This window comes from Lissotriton helveticus, chromosome 4_1, assembly GCF_964261635.1.
Source record: "Lissotriton helveticus chromosome 4_1, aLisHel1.1, whole genome shotgun sequence".
Classification (NCBI taxonomy): domain Eukaryota; kingdom Metazoa; phylum Chordata; class Amphibia; order Caudata; family Salamandridae; genus Lissotriton; species Lissotriton helveticus.
Window position 1 is genome coordinate 1,299,137,055 of NC_136063.1, and position 19,642 is coordinate 1,299,156,696.

The following is a 19,642-nucleotide window of genomic DNA, read 5'->3' on the forward strand; positions in this document are numbered from 1 at the left end:
TGATAAAGTTCTGACTCGTGATAATGCCACATATGCCATACCCTCTTTAAACACAGAACTTCCAATGTTCACCAAAGCGCTATCTACACTTAAACCTTGAGACTTATGAATTGTCACCGCATATGCCAAACAAACAGGAAACTGTTTTCGGCGAACATATAAGTCTTTCACGAGCAAAAATCTAGCTGAACAACGACAAATTTGTTCTATTTCATCAATGCCATCAAATTTAATTTTTATAATTTCAATTCCATCTCTATTTTTGTAATTCACAAAACCAACAACTTGACCCATTGCTCCATTTACCAGACCTCTTTCAACATTTAAATTCCTCCTCAAAAAGATACGACAATTTAAACACACATTCAGAGTCTTTTCATAACCAGCAGTTTTAGATATAGTCTTCTCCAATGAATCCAATTTTGATTTCAAATTTTATGACAAAATAATTGTTGCTCCCATATGCTCTATTTTATCTATAGCTTCCAGTTTCACTATCTCTTCATTTTCTAACTTCAGCATTTTGTTGTTGAACATGGAACATTCTTTCAGAGTAGGCATCAAACATATGGCAGATTTCTTCTCGTTAATTTTCTTAAAAATATTCTCTGGAAGAATGTTTTCATTTGGGTACAAATTAGAAATTAACCGTCCATGTAAAGCTTCTTTCCCTTGTTGACTTATTTTTCCTACTCTTACATCTTGTAAAATATTTTTATAATCTTCATCCTTTGCCTGCCGCATATTTTGAAGCAGTCTGCATATTTGAAGTTTAACCATATATTAACGTTTCCAATGCTTCCTAGGCACTTCCTGGTATCTTCATGTGTGAGCATTTTGAACACAGGTTGTCCTTTCACTGGAGTCAACTGCAGAAGATCTCCAAAAACAATAATATGTTTTCCTCCAAATAAAACATCATAGTCTGTTCTAAGAATTTCTTGCATTCTCAAATGCAGAAAAGCAAGCATTATATTTGACACCATGCTTACTTCATCAATGATAAGAAGTTTCATTTTCTTCAGGACTCTCGAAACTTCGGAACACGCATCTCCAGATAGCTTGTGATATTGCAATTTGTTATCATGCTCCACTGGCAGCATCAGTAAACGATGTAAAGTAATCCCTTTAATAGTATGTGCTGCCAGCCCAGTTGGAGCGGTAACAACACAAGACAGCGGTGATTCAGTCCTTTTCTGCAGATGAGATGCAATTGCTTTAATCAGAAAACTTTTTCCAGTTCCCGCTTCTCCACTCACGTGCAGTTGGACAGGCTTAAATGATGTACATGAGCACTCTTTCTTCTCATGACTCAATCCATGTTCAACCTGTTCTGTGACTTCGTCATATATCAGTTTCTGCTCAAGGTTTAATTGTTTCACCAAATCTTCTAAATGAATTACATCCTCTTGAGCTTGCTCCATAGCTCTTTCCACTTCATCCATGGCAGTGGCAGCTTCATTTTGGATAATTGGTCCTCCTAGTGGATCCTGACTCAATGAAGCAGAACTCTGACTGCCTTGAGAACTATCTCTCGCAATCTCTGCAGCAATTGTTGATTCTTGCTCTATTTCTTCATTCAACATTTGCAGATAATTTGGAAAAACAAGACATTCTATTGTATCCTTCGTAGCATTAAAAGAGTCTTCATAACAGAGAAAATCTCCAAGTAGTTCCTCTTCTTCTCGCCATGGTTTAAAGAGTTGCAAAAGAGCCAAATAGTAAAATTCTCTTTTGTCTGGATTTTCACAACTCAATTTTCGATGATTAATCAAATGAACTTTTTTCCGTTTCACTAGACATCCTTCACATCCAATGATTCCATATATTCCATTATTGATATCTTCTCTGATGTTTCTTTTATAAATATATCTTTGCAGAACTTCATAGAGACAAACGTTCTCAAGGTGAGGACTTCTATTTGGATAGTATGTATCCAACATGTTTGCCTTCAAAATATCTGTACTTTCTGGTTCTTTCTCCGCCAAATACTCTATCTCTTGTACAGATTTCAAAACTCGATTTCGTGTTGCAGCAAGACCTAGACTCACCCAAATGATGGTTCTAGATTTAGCATAGAGACTTGCTGACGACAATCGATCAGAACATTCATATGCTCCAATTTCTCAATGCGACAACATCTTCAGACTGTAACTGTACAATTTCTTGCTTAGGCTCTTTTCATGTGAAATGTCCTCCCACATTTCCTTCAGTTCTGTCTTTTCTTTTTTTGTGATGTAAGACGTCACATATCGAGCTACAGCAATAGAGTTGTCAGCAACGAATTGAATATCCATGTTAGCATTCCACATGGACAAAATCACTGGGTTGTAGTCATTGATGTACTTGGACTCTTCGTTTCTTTTTAAATTGTATGTATGTTTTGGTGATTTTCTCGTCACAGTATGTCGCAGAGAAGACATTTAGGGCCAGATGTAGGTAATTTTATTTTACCACCTCTTAAATACCGAATCATACCGATTCGGTATTTAAGAAGTGGTAAAATAGAATGAGGGAGATGTAGGTAAATCCAGATGTGCATTTACCGAATCAGAAATATTCGGTATTTACCGATTCGGTAAATACCGACCGGTAATGCCCATTCATTCCTATGGGCTTTGAAGCCCATAGGAATGAATGGGCATTACCGATTCGGTAATTACCGAATCGGTAAATACCGAATTTCACAAGGGTGTAGGGGGTGTCACTTTGACACCCTCTAGCACCCCCAAAACAGGTTCGGGTGCCATGTGGCATGCATACCTGCCCTAAGGGCAGGTCTGCCTGTCATATGGCACAGGTGTGCATGCACACATGTGCATGCACACCGGAATCGGTATTTTACCATCAAATAGGATTTTATGGTAAAATACCAATTCGGTAAGGCTTGTGGGACTCAGAAGAGTCCCACCTACATCTCAATTTTACCGATTTGGTAAAAATACCGACTCGGTATTTTACAGAATCGGTAAATTTACCGATCGGTAAATTTACCGATTCTGTAAAATTGAGTGACCTACATCTCAAATTCCAATTACCGGTCGGTAACGGCCGAATTCGGCCGTTACCGACCGGTAATTGGCCACCTACATCTGGCCCTAAATTATTTACTCTTCCTTTAGAAATCACTGGTCATGGAAAAGCGAAACGACATTTTGTGTAGAACTTGTCCTTGTTTCTGAATTTTCCACGACAGTACTTTCCACAAGGATGGGATTGAAAGCGTAAAACTTGTTGCCTTAAATTGTTTTCTTCGGTAATTTTCGGAACAGCACATGTTGAATACTTTTCAATGAAGCTCATCACTGTCTCATCTGAATCTGTTCCAAATTTGGGTGCATCTTTAATTCATAATAACATATATATGTGAGGAGCACCTCTCGCTTGATACTCCTTTCTCCAAAAGAAATCCAAAACCTCTCCAAGGGGAGGATTTTTTTTGTTGGTAATAAAAGACATCATAGCTTCAAATCTATGATTGAAATATCTGCATACATTCACTGGAACCAAAGAACACAGTTCTCCAGGTGTTTTGAATTCTATATTTTGTATATTAGCATTGGCCTCTCGTAGAAATTGAAGTAAGTCCTCCCATGCATACTCGGCACAGCTAAGAGTGAGGAACCATGTAGGAGTACCTAAGTTTCTTACCATACATTTCAATCCCCCATGGCGACGGTACCAATACTCATTTGTACCACGCTGACATGCCATGAGATTGATTAGATGAGATTCTAAAATATTATCTTGCAGATTCACTTTCTCCATAAAGTCCCTCGCCGAAACATTTTGCAGATGTGCTCCACATTTCAGAATATGGTTTACTGCATAAGAAAGCCCAGACAAGTCACTTTCATACAGTAGATGAAACAAATAGGGAATGCATTGATGAAACCTTGCATCTTCAGCATATAATCTTACAGTTCGATATTCAGATGCAGGAATTTGAAGTGGTCGATCGTCATATCGTCCACCTCGACCTGTTGGAAATAGCTGTGGAAAACAACGAGCTTCCAAACTTTGTTCCTATACACTAATGGGACTTCCTTTTGCTGCTTTCATTTGAAACACTTCAATTGCATTCCCCATTACTTCTTTGGAATGCAAAGGATGAACAGTATAATGTTCATATATTTATTCACTTCTAGACACATCTACTTTTTCAATTTGGCCGCCTGAACAATCACTGTCTTCATCTGCAGCTGTTTCCTCTGCTGCAACACATACATCTTTGTAATACTCATTGTTTTTGACTAAATACAACGTTGCCTTTTTGACTAACCTAACATCCACTAAATCTTGCCAGATTTTCTTACTCTTTGTTGGAACCCCATTAACTAGAATAACTAAAGGTTCCTCTTCTACTTTTTATATACCAATTGTATCAATATTTTTTTTTCAAATCTAGGGGCAAATAAACAACTCTTCCCTTTAATCCTCTCTGCAAATCTGTAGGAGGCAATTTCCCTATCTTAGGCTCCATGCGAACAATTGCCTGAAAAGGATGGACACATTAAATCAAAATAGACTCATATGTATTTAAATCCATTAATTCACGGGGAATGTCTACCAACTCCAGATTATTATGAACAGCTCTAGCAGGCATTCTGTTTTGATTTAATTTATCATAACAATATTTACAAATACGCTGATCAGAACTCAAATCAAAACAATTCTCCACCCACAAATAAGTTGCTAAATCTTTCCACTCATAATTATCCATCTTTTCACTTTTTGCATATAAATCAACTAACCTAGTGTGAATCTTATAATGAGTCCGTCGACAACACACACAAGTAAAATTCGGCCTTTCACTTGATTTCACCTTAAACCTGGTAATTTGCTTCTCAAATTTTTCTGTATTTAAAATCTGTACATTGTCTTCCACATTACCTTGAATTGCTGTCTCAATTTCTACACTGTCCTCTTTTTCACGAAAATAACAAATCTCAATTTCTTCACAAATCTTCTTCACATCTAATTCAGTTCCATGCAAAAGAGCACTGTTTAATTGTTTAAGCTTAAGTGCTGGACTTTTTGCATAATACAGCATTCTCACTAATTTCCTCATTTTGGTATGATGGACTGCTAACATCCTAAAATGATGAAAAACACTCTGACAGACTTTTCTAGAAAGACAAGCCAGTGAATGGCCTTGCAAACCTGTGATTCCTCTCACTCTGCAAGGATCTAAGTCTTGCAACAACTTCACTTTCTGCTTTATACTTTTCTTACTATATGTACGTAAGAAATTACAAAACAAATCAATTGATTCCTGTCGCACACTACAAATAATACTACACTTCCAAGTGTACACTGGACCCTTAGTACGTCTCCCTAAAACTCCATCAGATAACACCTCTTCTGGTTCTCTAGGCACAAGTTTCTGTTTTTCAATCGGACAACCGTCTTTCACTTCATACGCTCGACCACTGGGGTCAACTGCATGCACTAAATCATTCTCCTGGAAATAACTCTCCTCATTAAAAAATGGCTCACAACTTGAACTGTGCATCCATTCTCCAGAAAAAACTTTACAAAAATTAGTCTGATTAATTACTCTTTTCCATCTACTGTTTGATTTGAAAACATCAATTGTCTTGTTAAGTGTCCTAATTCTATTGATTATTAAAATAAATAATTTTTTCTTAACTTCAAAAGCCTGATCAACAATCTTCTCTACACTTTTCTTTTTCTTATAAAAAGCAGCTCTCTGTTTACCTTTACTAATGTTTTTAACAAATTTAAAACCACTCTATTGCGAAACATTTGTCTACGAATGTCTCTAAACTGATTCTGCCTTTTATTCCTTTACATATTATTCTCTCCTGCTCCAGTTTTAGGATTCTTTGAAGTTCTCTCCTTCCTTTTCAATTTTACTCTCTCATTTTCTTTTTCTACATGCTGTCCATAATTTTTTGGGGATGTACATATGTTACGTAAAAAAGACTTAGTTGTCTTACCAGGAGCTTGGTTCCTGTTTTTTTAAGTATTTGTTGTGGAAGAGTGCTGTAATTCCGTTGCTGTTTTTGATTTTTCCCGGTTATGTTGTTTCTTTGTCCTTTCCTTTGTGGGCATCTTTGCTTACTCTTCAAATAACGATTTCAATCTGTGTTAAAGAAAAAAGTAGCACATTATAGACCACTATTACCAAACAACAAAGCAATGACAAAAAGCAAACGATCTATACAGGGTTACAGATCAGGTGAGGATTCTCCAGGGGTGCACAAAAGGTGAGGCCTGTATTGAAGAGTATAGTGGAAGACAGCTCTGTCCACAAGTACAAAGAAGATGAGACCTATGTCTAAGTCCACTGCACTCTTATACACAGGCTTCACCACCTATGCTTCCCGAGAAAGTATTGAGTTATATAGTTATATAGAATTGTATTTTATAAAATTGTGAAACTCCATGTGAAAGCGTTTGCTTCAGTCTTATTCCTGTTGTGAGGCAGGTGCAAGATTTCGCCTCAGTCTTATCCCTGCTGTGAGGCAGATGATTGTAAATAGGATCTGTGCCGTGTTTCCTAAATGTGATGTCAAAAACGATTTTGGAGAAAATGAATGGTTTTTACATTTTTGATTATAATTTGGCGCAGAGGTTTAAAAAGTGACGCATCTACATACATGCATCAATTTTTAAATATGGAGCAAAAAGGTACTTGTTTGGGTTTTCCTGGGGAGCGTAGGTGGTGAAGCTTGTGTCTAAGAGTGCAGTGGACTAGGCTTCATGAAGCATATACCTGTCTGCATTCTTAGACGCATGTGTCAATTTGACTCTTTACAATGATGTTACCTGTGTTTTAAATCAGTGTAGGAAGCATATTGAGTTTGTTTGCATAGAGGAATTGCATTTTGTAAAATTGTGAAGCTCCATGTGAAAGCGTTTCCCTCAGTCTTATTCCTGTTGTGAGGCAGGTGCAAGATTTTGCCTCAGTCTTATCCCTGCTGTGAGGCAGATGATTGTAAATATGATCTGTGCTGTGTTTCCTAAATGTGATGTCAAAAACAATTTTGGGGAAAATAAATGGTTTTTACATTTTTGAGTATAATGTGGCGCAAAGGTTTAAAAAATGACGCATCTACCTACATGCTTCACTTTTAAAATATGGGGGAAAAAGGTACATGTTTGGGCTTTCCTGGGGAGCCTAGGTGGGGAGGCTTGTATCTAAGAGTGCAGTGGACTAGGCTTCCTGAAACATATCCCTGTCTGCATTCTTAGAGACAGGTGTCAATTTGACTCTTTACAATGATGTTACCTGTGTTTTAAATCAGTGTAGGAAGCATATTGAGTTTGTTTGCATAGAGGAATTGTATTTTGTAAAATTGTGAAGCTCCATGAGAAAGCGTTTGCCTCAGTCTTATTCCTGTTGTGAGGCAGGTGCAAGATTTTGCCTCAGTCTTATCCCTGCTGTGAGGCAGATGATTGTAAATAGGATCTGTGCTGTGTTTCCAAAATGTGATATCAAAAACGATTTTGGGGAAAATAAATGGTTTTTACATTTTTGAGTATAATGTGGCGCAGAGGTTTAAAAAGTGACGCATCTACCTACATGCGTCAATTTTTAAATATGGGGCAAAAAGGTACTTGTTTGGGCTTTCCTGGGGAGCGTAGGTGGTGAGGCTTGTGTCTAAGAGTGCAGTGGACTAGGCTTCCTGAAGCATATCCCTGTCTGCATTCTTAGACACAGGTGTCAATTTGACTCTTTACAATGATGTTACCTGTGTTTTAAATCAGTGTACGAAGCATATTGAGTTTGTTTGCATAGAGGAATTGTATTTTGTAAAATAGTGAAGCTCCATGTGAAAGGGTTTGCCTCAGTCTTATTCCTGTTGTGAGGCAGGTGCAAGATTTTGCCTCAGTCTTATCCCTGCTGTGAGGCAGATGATTGTAAATAGGAACTGTGCTGTGTTTCCTAAATGTGATGTCAAAAACGATTTTGGGGAAAATAAATGGTTTTTACATTTTTGAGTATAATGTGGCGCAGAGGTTTAAAAAGTGACGCATCTACCTACATGCGTCAATTTTTAAATATGGGGCAAAAAGGTACATGTTTGGGCTTTCCTGGGGAGCGTAGGTGGTGAGGCTTGTGTCTAAGAGTGCAGTGGACTAGGCTTCATGAAGCCTATCTCTGCTGCATTCTTAGACACAGGTGTCAATTTGACTCTTTACAATGATGTTACCTGTGTTTTAACTCAGTGTAGGAAGCATATTGAGTTTGTTTGCATAGAGTAATTGTATTTTGTAAAATTGTGAAGCTCCATGTGAAAGCGTTTGCCTCAGTCTTATTCCTGTTGTGAGACAGGTGCAAGATTTTGCCTCAAAACACCTGTGTCTAAGAATGCAGCAGAGATAGGCTTCATGAAGCCTAGTCCACTGCACTCTTAGACACAAGCCTCACCACCTACGCTCCCCAGGAAAGCCCAAACAAGTACCTTTTTGCCCCATATTTAAAAATTGACACATGTAGGTAGATGCGTCACTTTTTAAACCTCTGCGCCACATTATACTCAAAAATGTAAAAACCATTTATTTTCCCCAAAATCGTTTTTGACATTACATTTAGGAAACACAGCACAGATCCTATTTACAATCATCTCCCTCACAGCAGGAATAAGACTGAGGCAAAATCTTGCACCTACTTCACAACAGGGATAAGACTGAGGCAAACACTTTCTCAAGGAGCTTCACAATTTTATAAAATACAATTCCTCTATGCAAACAAACTCAATATGCTTCCTACACTGATTTAAAACACAGCTAACTTCATTGTAAAGAGTCAAATTGACACCTGTGTCTAAGAATGCAGACAGGGATATGCTTCATGAAGCCTAGTCCACTGCACACTTAGATACAAGCCTCACCACCTAGGCTCCCCAGGAAAGCCCAAAAATGTACCTTTTTTCCCTATATTTAAAAAGTGACGCATGTATGCGTCATTTTTTAAACCTTTGCGCCACATTATACTCAAAAATGTAAAATCCATTTATTTTCCCCAAAATCGTTTTTGACATTACATTTAGGAAACACAGCACAGATCATATTTACAATCATCTGCCTCACAGCAGGGATAAGACTGAGGCAAAATCTTGCACCTGCCTCACAACAGGAATAAGACTGAGGCAAACGCTTTCACATGGAGTTTCACAATTTTACAAAATACAATTCCTCTATGCAAACAAACTCAATATGCTTCCTACACTGATTTAAAACACAGGTAACATCATTGTAAAGAGTCAAATTGACACCTGCGTCTAAGAATGCAGACAGGTATATGCTTCATGAAGCCTAGTCCACTGCACTCTTAGACACAAGCTTCACCACCTACGCTCCCCAGGAAAACCCAAACAAGTACCTTTTTGCCACATATTTAAAAATTGATGCATGTAGGTAGATGCGTCACTTTTTAAACCTCTGCGCCACATTATAATCAAAAATGTAAAAACCAATCATTTTCTCCAAAATCGTTTTTGACATCACATTTAGGAAACACAGCACAGATCCTATTTACAATCATCTGCCTCACAGCAGGGATAAGACTGAGGCAAAATCTTGCACCTGCCTCACAACAGGAATAAGACTGAGGCAAACGCTTTCTCATGGAGCTTCACAATTTTACAAAATACAATTCCTCTATGCAAACAAACTCAATATGCTTTCTACACTGATTTAAAACACAGCTAACATCATTGTAGAGAGTCAAATTGACACCTGTGTCTAAGAATGCAGACAGGGATATGCTTCATGAAGCCTAGTCCACTGCACACTTAGATACAATCCTCACCACCTAGGCTCCCCAGGAAAGCCCAAACATGTACCTTTTTTCCCCATATTTAAAAAGTGACGCATGTATGCGTCATTTTTTAAACCTTTGCGCCACATTATACTCAAAAATGTAAAATCCATTTATTTTCCCCAAAATCGTTTTTGACATCACATTTAGGAAACACAGCACAGATCATATTTACAACCATCTGCCTCACAGCAGGAATAAGACTGAGGCAAAATCTTGCACCTGCCTCACAACAGGAATAAGACTGAGGCAAACGCTTTCACATGAAGCTTCACAATTTTACAAAATACAATTCCTCTATGCAAACAAACTCAATATGCTTCCTTTACTGAGTTAACACAGGTAACATCATTGTAAAGAGTCAAATGTATTTCTATTAAACATGCACACATTCTTTATTCCTTTTAAAAAATGTAAAAACATTTATTTTCCCCAAAATCGTTTTTGACATCACATTTACAAAACACAGCACAGGTCCTATGTAGAAGCATTCCATGTCACGACTAAAACTTCACAATTTTACAAAATACAATTACTCTATGCAGTAAAAACTTTTTACCAAGCATTATCAAAAAGCATGACACAAAGCAACATTAAAAAAACCACAATTTGCTTCCAAATCTTCTCCATAGAGTATACAAGTCTCTATGTTTTTTAAATGAATCATAACTCACCTTTACAAATATTTTAGGAGATTCAGAACAGTGTCAGATACACACACCAATATTTCTTTAGCAGAGCAAAAGGTATGTTCTCCAGACACTGCAAACCATAAAGGCACAGAAAACCTCTAATTCTACACACATATTGCTCATGGTAACCAATCAAATCTCTTCCCTCTGTATTTTCAAACCAACACCCTTCCCCCCCTCAGCCCTTTCTACCTTTTACCATAGCAACTCCCTCCTCACTGAGCTCCCAGGGTTAAAAGTTTATTCTACAATGTTGCAAATTACCTCATCAAGGATGTTTGACCTGCGAATACACCAGCTTTTCTGGTGCAAGGTTTCTTTAAATGACTTTTTTTAACCATTCAAATTACTTCTTACACAGAACACAACCATGCACCCTAACTTTCAGTTTTCAACTATCTCATTCTACCAATCATTGCTTGTGATTCAAGAGCACTGAAACTCCACAGTTTTTTTTTTTGCAAACTCCTATTGTTCCAACTGCCATTTCTTTTCCACATTTCATCTGACTGCATCAGAATCTCCTCTCACCATGTATTCTGTCTGGATTATTGGACATAGCTATATCCACTGGGCTCAAAGGTATGCAGCTACCAGAAATTTTCACAACCTTGACTTACCAAATGTGAAGATTAAATGGATTGGCCACAGAGGATTGAAATGTCACCAATTGATACCATTGGTGAAAACCTTTTTGCATTTGCCACACCCTGACCTTTTAATTGTGCACTGTGGAGGAAATGACTTGGGCACTTTGACTGGGGTAGGTCTGGAAATGCTTATAAAGGACACCTTTGATCAATTGATGGCACTTTTTCCTCAAACTGCCTTGGTATATTCCAATATATGCCAAAGGCAGAAATGGAAGTGGTCCAATCAATTTTGTCCACAATTTGAGAAAGCACGGAAACATGTGAATAAATCTGTTTCTGCTTACATGAGAGACTGTGGAATGGGTTCAATATACAATAATACCTTGCGTTACAACATGCAAGATATCTACAGGGAAGATGGTGTGCACTTTTCAGATGAGGGGAATAGAATATTCCTCCTGAATTTAAGACTGTGCATTGGTACCTACTTGTAGGTATCTAAATCAGCCACAGAACCCAAAAGCCCTTTTCAGGGCTACCCTATCTCTGATCACTCCAAATGATTATCTTTTTCTAACTTTTTTCACTATTTTTCACCAAAGTACGCTCCCCGGTACGCTTCTCGGTGCGCGTACCGGGCGCTCCCCCGCGAAAAAAATAAATATTTTTTTGTTTGCCTATTTGGGCCTCCTAAGACCCCCTCAGAAAAACCTAGAGGGTCAAGGAGTGCCTACGATGCCCCCTTATACCCATTCCCAAGGTTGTTTGTCCTCCATTTTCTGTCTTAAATCTACCGAAACACAAAATGGAGGACTCCCGTAGCGCTGCCGGTACGCGTACTGGGGCGAGCACCGGGAAGCGCTCTAAAAAAATGTTAAAAGTTAATTTACATAAAAACCACTGGAGACACTTTCACCAAATATAGAATAGCTCATACTACATACCAATCCCTACCATTTTCCCAAATTCGATGGAATTCCCTTGAGCCATTTAGCCTGTAGACCTCTCTAAATACCCTGAGGTAAATTACTTCACAAAAACACATCTGAAGTGTTAGAATTGACAACCAATTAAAATGTTACTTTCATTTTCTATTTTTTTCCCCTGACATTTGATTGGTTATGTACATGAATATAAATGAAAAATGAGAGGGAAACACAGCCATTTTGACTACAACTACCTGAGGTACATCTTGAAAGGATTTTCGCATTTTGTCTTCTTCACCTCTCTGTAAAGTAAGTTGATAATTTGTAAGGGGCACTTCAAGTTATTTTTTTTAAACGTTTTCTGATAGTTATTTACTGTCCCTCTGCTATAGTTATAGATAGAGATAGGCTCCTCTGTTATATTTATGGATTGACTTAGGCTTCTCTGCTATAATTATGAATTTACTTACATTTCTTCACAGGCACTTTTTTATATTTCTACTTCCTGCCTGTTACCATACACTGCCCAAAGTTAACTTCACTGTTAAAAAATCAAAACTACCTGTCTGAACTTAAAACCAACAGTGCCATATTTCTACTGATTTTTTTTTAATGTAAATTTCAGCACAAAAATGGAAGGAGAACAGAACGTTTCCTTTGAAATTGTCCTAGAGATGAACAATGAGGAAATCCTTGAACCCAATGACTTGGAATTCATGGATGAATCACTGGACCATGAACTTCTACAATGTGTAGAATCTGTGGATTTGTTAATTCAATATGAGGACGTTTCTGACATTCAAATGTTGGAAGTTATGTTCACTCAAAAAGAGGACATTTCGGACAGTCAAATGTTAGACGTTCTATCAAATTTTGAAAATGAATCTCAAAAATAAATTTATATTTAATAATTCTAAAATTGTTTGAGACATTATTCATTTTTATATGTAAATCTTAAACTACTACCAACTTTATTATAATGTAAAGTCAAACTTATAGTATACTGTGCAACTTTTTTGTTTTACATAGTAATTTTGCTCATAGATACTTCCTTTCTCCCACTATATTATCTCCAAAGTGTATTTGACATCTCTTTTTCATCTCCTGCCTCCATGTTCTTTATGTTTTCCTGACAGACTATGGTATGCATTCCATATACCACAATAACTTCTATAACAACATGCAAATTATCTACAGAGTAAAAGGTGTACATTGAATTTAAGACTCTGCATTGGTACCTACATGTTGGTACTTAAATCACCCACACAACACAACACCTCTATTCAGAGATACCCTACCTCTAAGCACTTTAAATTATTATTTTAGTGTTTCACTGAGTTTTCCCCATGTGTGGGGGGTGTGTGTGTGGGATGTGCGGGGTGTGTCTGTGAGGTGTGCATGTGTGTGTGTGTGTGTCTGGGGGGATGAGGTGTATATCTGTGTGGGGTATGTGGGTGTGGGTGGGGATGTGGGTGTGTAAAGTATGTATGTGGGTGTGGGTGTGTGGGCTGTTTCAGTGTAGGTGGAAGTGTGGGTGTGTGAGGTGTGTGGGTGTGTGGGGTATGTGTACAGGATGTGTGTGTATGTGTGGGATGTGTGGATGTGTCTGTGAGGTGTGCGTGTGTGTGTGGGGGGGAGGTGTGTGGGATGTGTGAGGTGTGTCTGTGAGGTATCTGTGTGTGCGTGTGTGTGTGTTGGGGGGTGAGGTGTGTGTGTGTGTCTGGGTGTGTGGGATGTGTGGTTGTGGGTATGGATGTGTAAGGTGTCGGTGTAGGGCTGTGGGGTGTTTGTGGGGGTGGAGGTGTGCGTGTGTGAGGTGTGTGTGGGGAGTGTGTGACTTTGGGGGTGTAGGGTTGTGTGCGTGTGGGTGTGTGTGGGACGTACTTGTAGGTACCTAAAACAGCCACAAAACCCAAAAGCTCTTTTCAGAGCTACCCTACCTGTAATCACTCAAAATGATTATTTTACACTATTATTTTCACTATTTTTCACCAAAGTACGCTCCCCAGTACGCTCCCCGGTGCGCGTACTGGGCGCTCCCCCCGCCAAAATCGAAAAAAAATTAAAAATGTTTTTTTACCTGAGGGACCCTTTTATGGCCCCCACATCAAACCTAGAGGGTCAGGGGGGGTGTACCCTGCCCCCTTTTCATTATTTTCCCTTTTGTTTTTACCACCTCTTGTGTCTCGATCCTACCGAGACACAAGATGGCGGCCGCTGCACCGGGGCGCGCTTACAGATATATACATTTTTTTGAACCTAAATTACTCAAAGTCCTCTGGACCACATATCTTGAGACATAGCAAAGGCACATTGGGCTACCAGTCCCTACAATTTTGCCAAGTTTGGTGAAAATCCATTCAGCCGTTCGAGCTAAAAGTGCGACAGACCGCCCTATGGAAATTAACATGGGGAAAACACATTTTGGGACCCCTCTTTTATCTCGGCCCCCGCTTGACGAATCCCCCCCAAACTTTCAGGGATGGAGCGGAGCGCCGCGAGGCAAAGTTGCTGAAAAATTCAGGCTGATTCCTCAACCGGCGCCAAAGTTATTCCAAATAGAATGTTGCGATTTCCCTATGGAAATCGATCCTAACTATAACTACCTCCAGGCGCTGTTGAACCAGTGACGGATTGGGTTTTTAGCCTCCCTGTAAATATGTGTTTTAATTTGGTTGGATTAGTTGATATTTTATCATGACTAACCATTTTTGTATACACATTTTACCATGATTTTAGGGATGCCAAGTCTTTTTATATTTTTTATCTTTGCAATGATTTATGAGTATTTATATTTTTAAAACGTACTTGAGTGACACTCATTGAGTTTTGATATTAATATTATTCTGAATTGCGTATAGATAAATTATTTTAACCTTACACACTGTATAGTATGTGCAATCAATAATGGCGAGTTAATGTGAGTACATTTGCCACGCAATACTACTGGATGTTAAGACATTATGTCATTAAGTATTTTCTTTATGTCTATATTTACCTATGGCACTGTGCACTTTAAATTTGCTAGTCCGCCTCACAAACGTTGTCATGTGATCAAGGCCTCGCCAGGCCGAAACGCGCCATGGCAGAGTGGTGTTGGGTCTAAAATAAATTAACACGCACCAGATACTGGGTTTGCCTCGTTCTTGACTGATTTATTGGTTGCTGAAGGACGTCCACGTACCGAAGATAATTCCGGGAATGCTTCCTTGGATTTGGCTTAAACCCCTCCACAATTTGGGCAGGAACGGCTTGAAGCAATAATTCCAGCTTTGGAATTTCCCTACAGCTCCGAGGAGGAGTAGCCGTCAACGCCCCGGGAGAGGCGGAAGTTTCCGACGCGAACCAGGGAAGGACTGGAGCAGTTCAGGGTCGAAGGTCGGCGGTGAGCTGGTCGACGACTGGAACGGCATTGGGAGTACCTGATACGCAGCTGGGAGAACCGCAGTAAGTCCCGTGTGGGGTGTGCGAGTGACTGTGTGTCCTTGATTTACTTGGGACTACAGTCACAGACTTTGTTTACTTTACCCAAACTCACCATGTCTGCTGACACGTTAAGGGGGCGAATGGAGGCATCCAAAGGCATGTTTACCGATTCCCCGGCCAGGGAATCTGTATCGACAATTACACCAAGTCCACAGCAGGAGCAAGCCAAAAGTACAAAGGATTTGTTCAGAGCTTTGGAAAAATATAGCAAAAGGGAACAGTCTAAATGGTGGGAGGACAGCTCTCTCACAGGTTATTTGGAAGTGGGAAGAGTGCCTAGGGGCTTACGTAATATGGTGATGCCATCGTATGAAGACCCAGACCCCAATATGTTAAAAGACTGGGCTCAATGCAATCTGGACTCGTCGCGTCGCCAAATGGAGATTTTGGTTCAATATGCTGAAAGCGACAGAGTCAAATTGCTTGCTGAAATCGATAGGTTAAATGCAGAAATTGATAAACTACCTAGCTCTCCCCTAATTGACAAATATCGTGAGGACATGGCTGCGAGATTAAGGCGAGAGGAGGATGTAATTAAAAAGCGGAAAGCCTACAAATTTCAAAGGGACAGGCTGGACTACGAATGTGGTCAAATCTTTACATTCGCCAAAAAATACGATAAATTGAAAATCAATCAACAATCCGCAGCCAGCACTAGCATACAAACAAAACCAGTGGGTGAAGCCCAAACAGATGCATCGTCTATTTCGGGAGAGAGCTCGGCAATTGATAGCGAATCTGACAGCGAGCAAATTAGAGGCCACCGGGTGGGGTTTCGCAGGCTGACTCCGGCACAAGAGTTAGAAATAATGCAACAGGAGAGAAAACAAACTCTTCGATCCAGTGCCAGGGGTGTAAATGCCGACGTAGGCAAAACAACAACCGCAAGCGTGCAGCAAGGAGGAAAGCCTGCAAAAACAAATGCCGTAAGGAAACAAAGGAAGAAACGCGGCGTCGGCATCAGAACCCGACCAATCAATAAATGATAACAATACAGTGGTCAATCTCACGGACATTACGCTGACACCCAGTGAAACTGCTACACTTTCCTTGGGTTTATCGTACAGCGCACGTGGCAATTTTGATTATGCCAGTACCAAAATCGATTTGTTTAAGTATGTCCGTAAAATCAAACTAAAGAAGTACCACTGTTTACACAAGAAGTCGGATCGTACTGTGCCCAACAATGCCAATAATCCTGATCCTGAGATGGGTGTGGCCCTCACGCAGGAACTATTCGACCTACAACAGGAGGAAATGCCAGTCACACCAGTTCCTGACGGGGATCTAGCAACAGCCGTGACCCCTAGTACCTTCAAGCCAAAGTCCAAATTTTGTCCACTTATGATCAAGGACAATCTCGACGCCTTTCATGACAAAGTTGGATCGGAATTGAAATCATTGCACTTAAAAGTTTCAAATGCTGCTAAACGTAGAAACTACAAAGACATGGAGTACCATAAACTGATCAAGAAATTAAGAACCAATGTCAACATTGTAGTCAGACAATCTGACATGGGTGGTAACGTGGTCCTGTGGCCGCGTACAATGTACATGGAAGTGGCCCTTGGTCAACTAAACGATTGTGAGTGTTACAAAAGGACAAACCTAAACGAGGTTCAAATGGCACACAATGACATCTATTCAAAGCTGATGGCCTGGAGGAGTAAAGGATTGCTAAGCATGGATGAATACAAGTTTCTAAAGAATGACAAACCGACCATGCCTGTAATCTACTTTATTCCGAAAGTGCATAAAAACAAACTGCAACCACCTGGCAGGCCAATTAGCTCAGCCAGAAACAGTATTCTTGAAAATGTAAGCAAATATGTTGACTACTACCTACAAGAACATGTGAAAAACCTATCGTCTTTTATATTAGACACTGGAGACTTACTAAAGAATCTGTCAACTTTCAAATAGAAACCAGGATACTTATTGGTTTCAATGGATGTAACATCCTTGTATACGAGTATTTTTCACAGGGATGGCACAAGAGCCATTCAATTTTACTTGAACAAGAGACCGAACTCCCAAAATGAACACTCTAAAATGATCATTGATATGATTAATCTTTGTCTTAACAACAATGTTTTCCTTTTTTCTAACCAGCTTTTTCAACAAACCAGGGGTGTAGCAATGGGGGCCTGCTTCTCCCCAAGTTATGCCTGCCTACACATGGGGTATTGGGAGGAGCAGGTCCTGGCAATTGACTATGGTCCCACTGTGAACACCAAAATAAAGAGGTGGTTAAGATATATTGACGACCTCCTCTTTATTTGGGATGGGTCCGAAAGTGAGGCTGTTGAATTCATTGAACAACTCAATGTAAATAATTTGAATTTACAGTTCACTAGCAACATCAGCGCAGAGTCAGTCAATTTCCTGGATGTTGAGATAGTTGTAGTTGATGGCAGATTAGAGACCAAACTCTTCAGGAAACCCACTGCTGGGAATTCCGTTCTGCACGCTGCCAGTCAGCACCCAGCCCACCTAATACGGAGCATTCCTTATGGGGAGATGCTCCGTATTAGGAGAATATGCAGCAGTGATAGGGAATGCCACAAAGCCCAAAGAGAGTGCCAGATTAGGTTTCTAGCCAGAGGTTACAATAATGATACTCTGACCAGAGCCATCAACAGAGCTAACTCCAAAGAAAGGCAGCAAATACTATTTCCCAAGTGGACACCACTCCAATCCCAGCACCTGACAGTGAGACACGCATCATTTTTGGCTTTAGTACTCAACACAAGGCCATTCACAGGATTGTGAAAAACAACTGGTCACTCGTAACTAGTGATCCGGTTGTTGGCCACTTAATGAGAAGTACTCCAAGTATCACCTATAGAAAAGCCAGATCCATGCAGGACAGTCTTGTCTCTAGTAGCCCGGAAATCAGAGCCAAACACCTTGGCTAGATAGCAGCAGGGGTTTTCTGAAATGCTTTGCCTGTAAAGCCTGTAAAAATGGCATGAGCAAGAAAGAATACACGACCCCTTTTAGCAATGACCCTATTCAAATTCGACACAAATTGAATTGTAGAACAGAATATGCCGTTTATATTCTGGAATGTCCCTGTGGCCTTCGGTATGTGGGAAGTACTAGGCCACAGGTGTAGAAACGGATTCTACAACACCTCAGAGCTATCACAAATGCTGACGCAGCATATCCTGTTGCGCGGCACTTTGAGGAGTGTCATGCTAAGAATGCCAGCGGGCTTAAGTACTTTGTAATAGACACAGTACCACCCCAGAGAAGGGGTGGGGACCGTGAGGCCCAGCTACGTAAACTTGAGACGAGACACATTATCCTGCTTGATACAAAAATACCAAATGGTCTCAATGCCAGTGAGGATTGTTACACCTACTTATAAACTTGGTAACCCAATAGGATCAAATTTGTATGCATTTTGCACTGTAATATCTAAATCATCTTTTACATGCATATTTACAATGAAATGCCGTCCATATCTGATTTTAGCACACAATTTATATTTTGTTATTGCACTGGTAGCACTTTTTTAACTTATTGCATATAAATGAATTTCATGTCATCTTTTTATTCTATTGCTAATAGACATACTCATGTATTTGATACGGTTTGCGCTGTTTTGCACATAATGTAAGGTTAGCCCACTTGGGCTTAATGAATCCTCCAGGCGCTGTTGAACCAGTGACGGATTGGGTTTTTAGCCTCCCTGTAAATATGTGTTTTAATTTGGTTGGATTAGTTGATATTTTATCATGACTAACCATTTTTGTATACACATTTTACCATGATTTTAGGGATGCCAAGTCTTTTTATATTTTTTATCTTTGCAATGATTTATGAGTATTTATATTTTTAAAACGTACTTGAGTGACACTCATTGAGTTTTGATATTAATATTATTCTGAATTGCGTATAGATAAATTATTTTAACCTTACACACTGTATAGTATGTGCAATCAATAATGGCGAGTTAATGTGATTACAACATTTGCCACGCAATACTACTGGATGTTAGGACATTATGTCATTAAGTATTTTCTTTATGTCTATATTTACCTATGGCACTGTGCACTTTAAATTTGCTAGTCCGCCTCACAAACGTTGTCATGTGATCAAGGCCTCGCCAGGCCGAAACGCGTCATGGCAGAGTGGTGTTGGGTC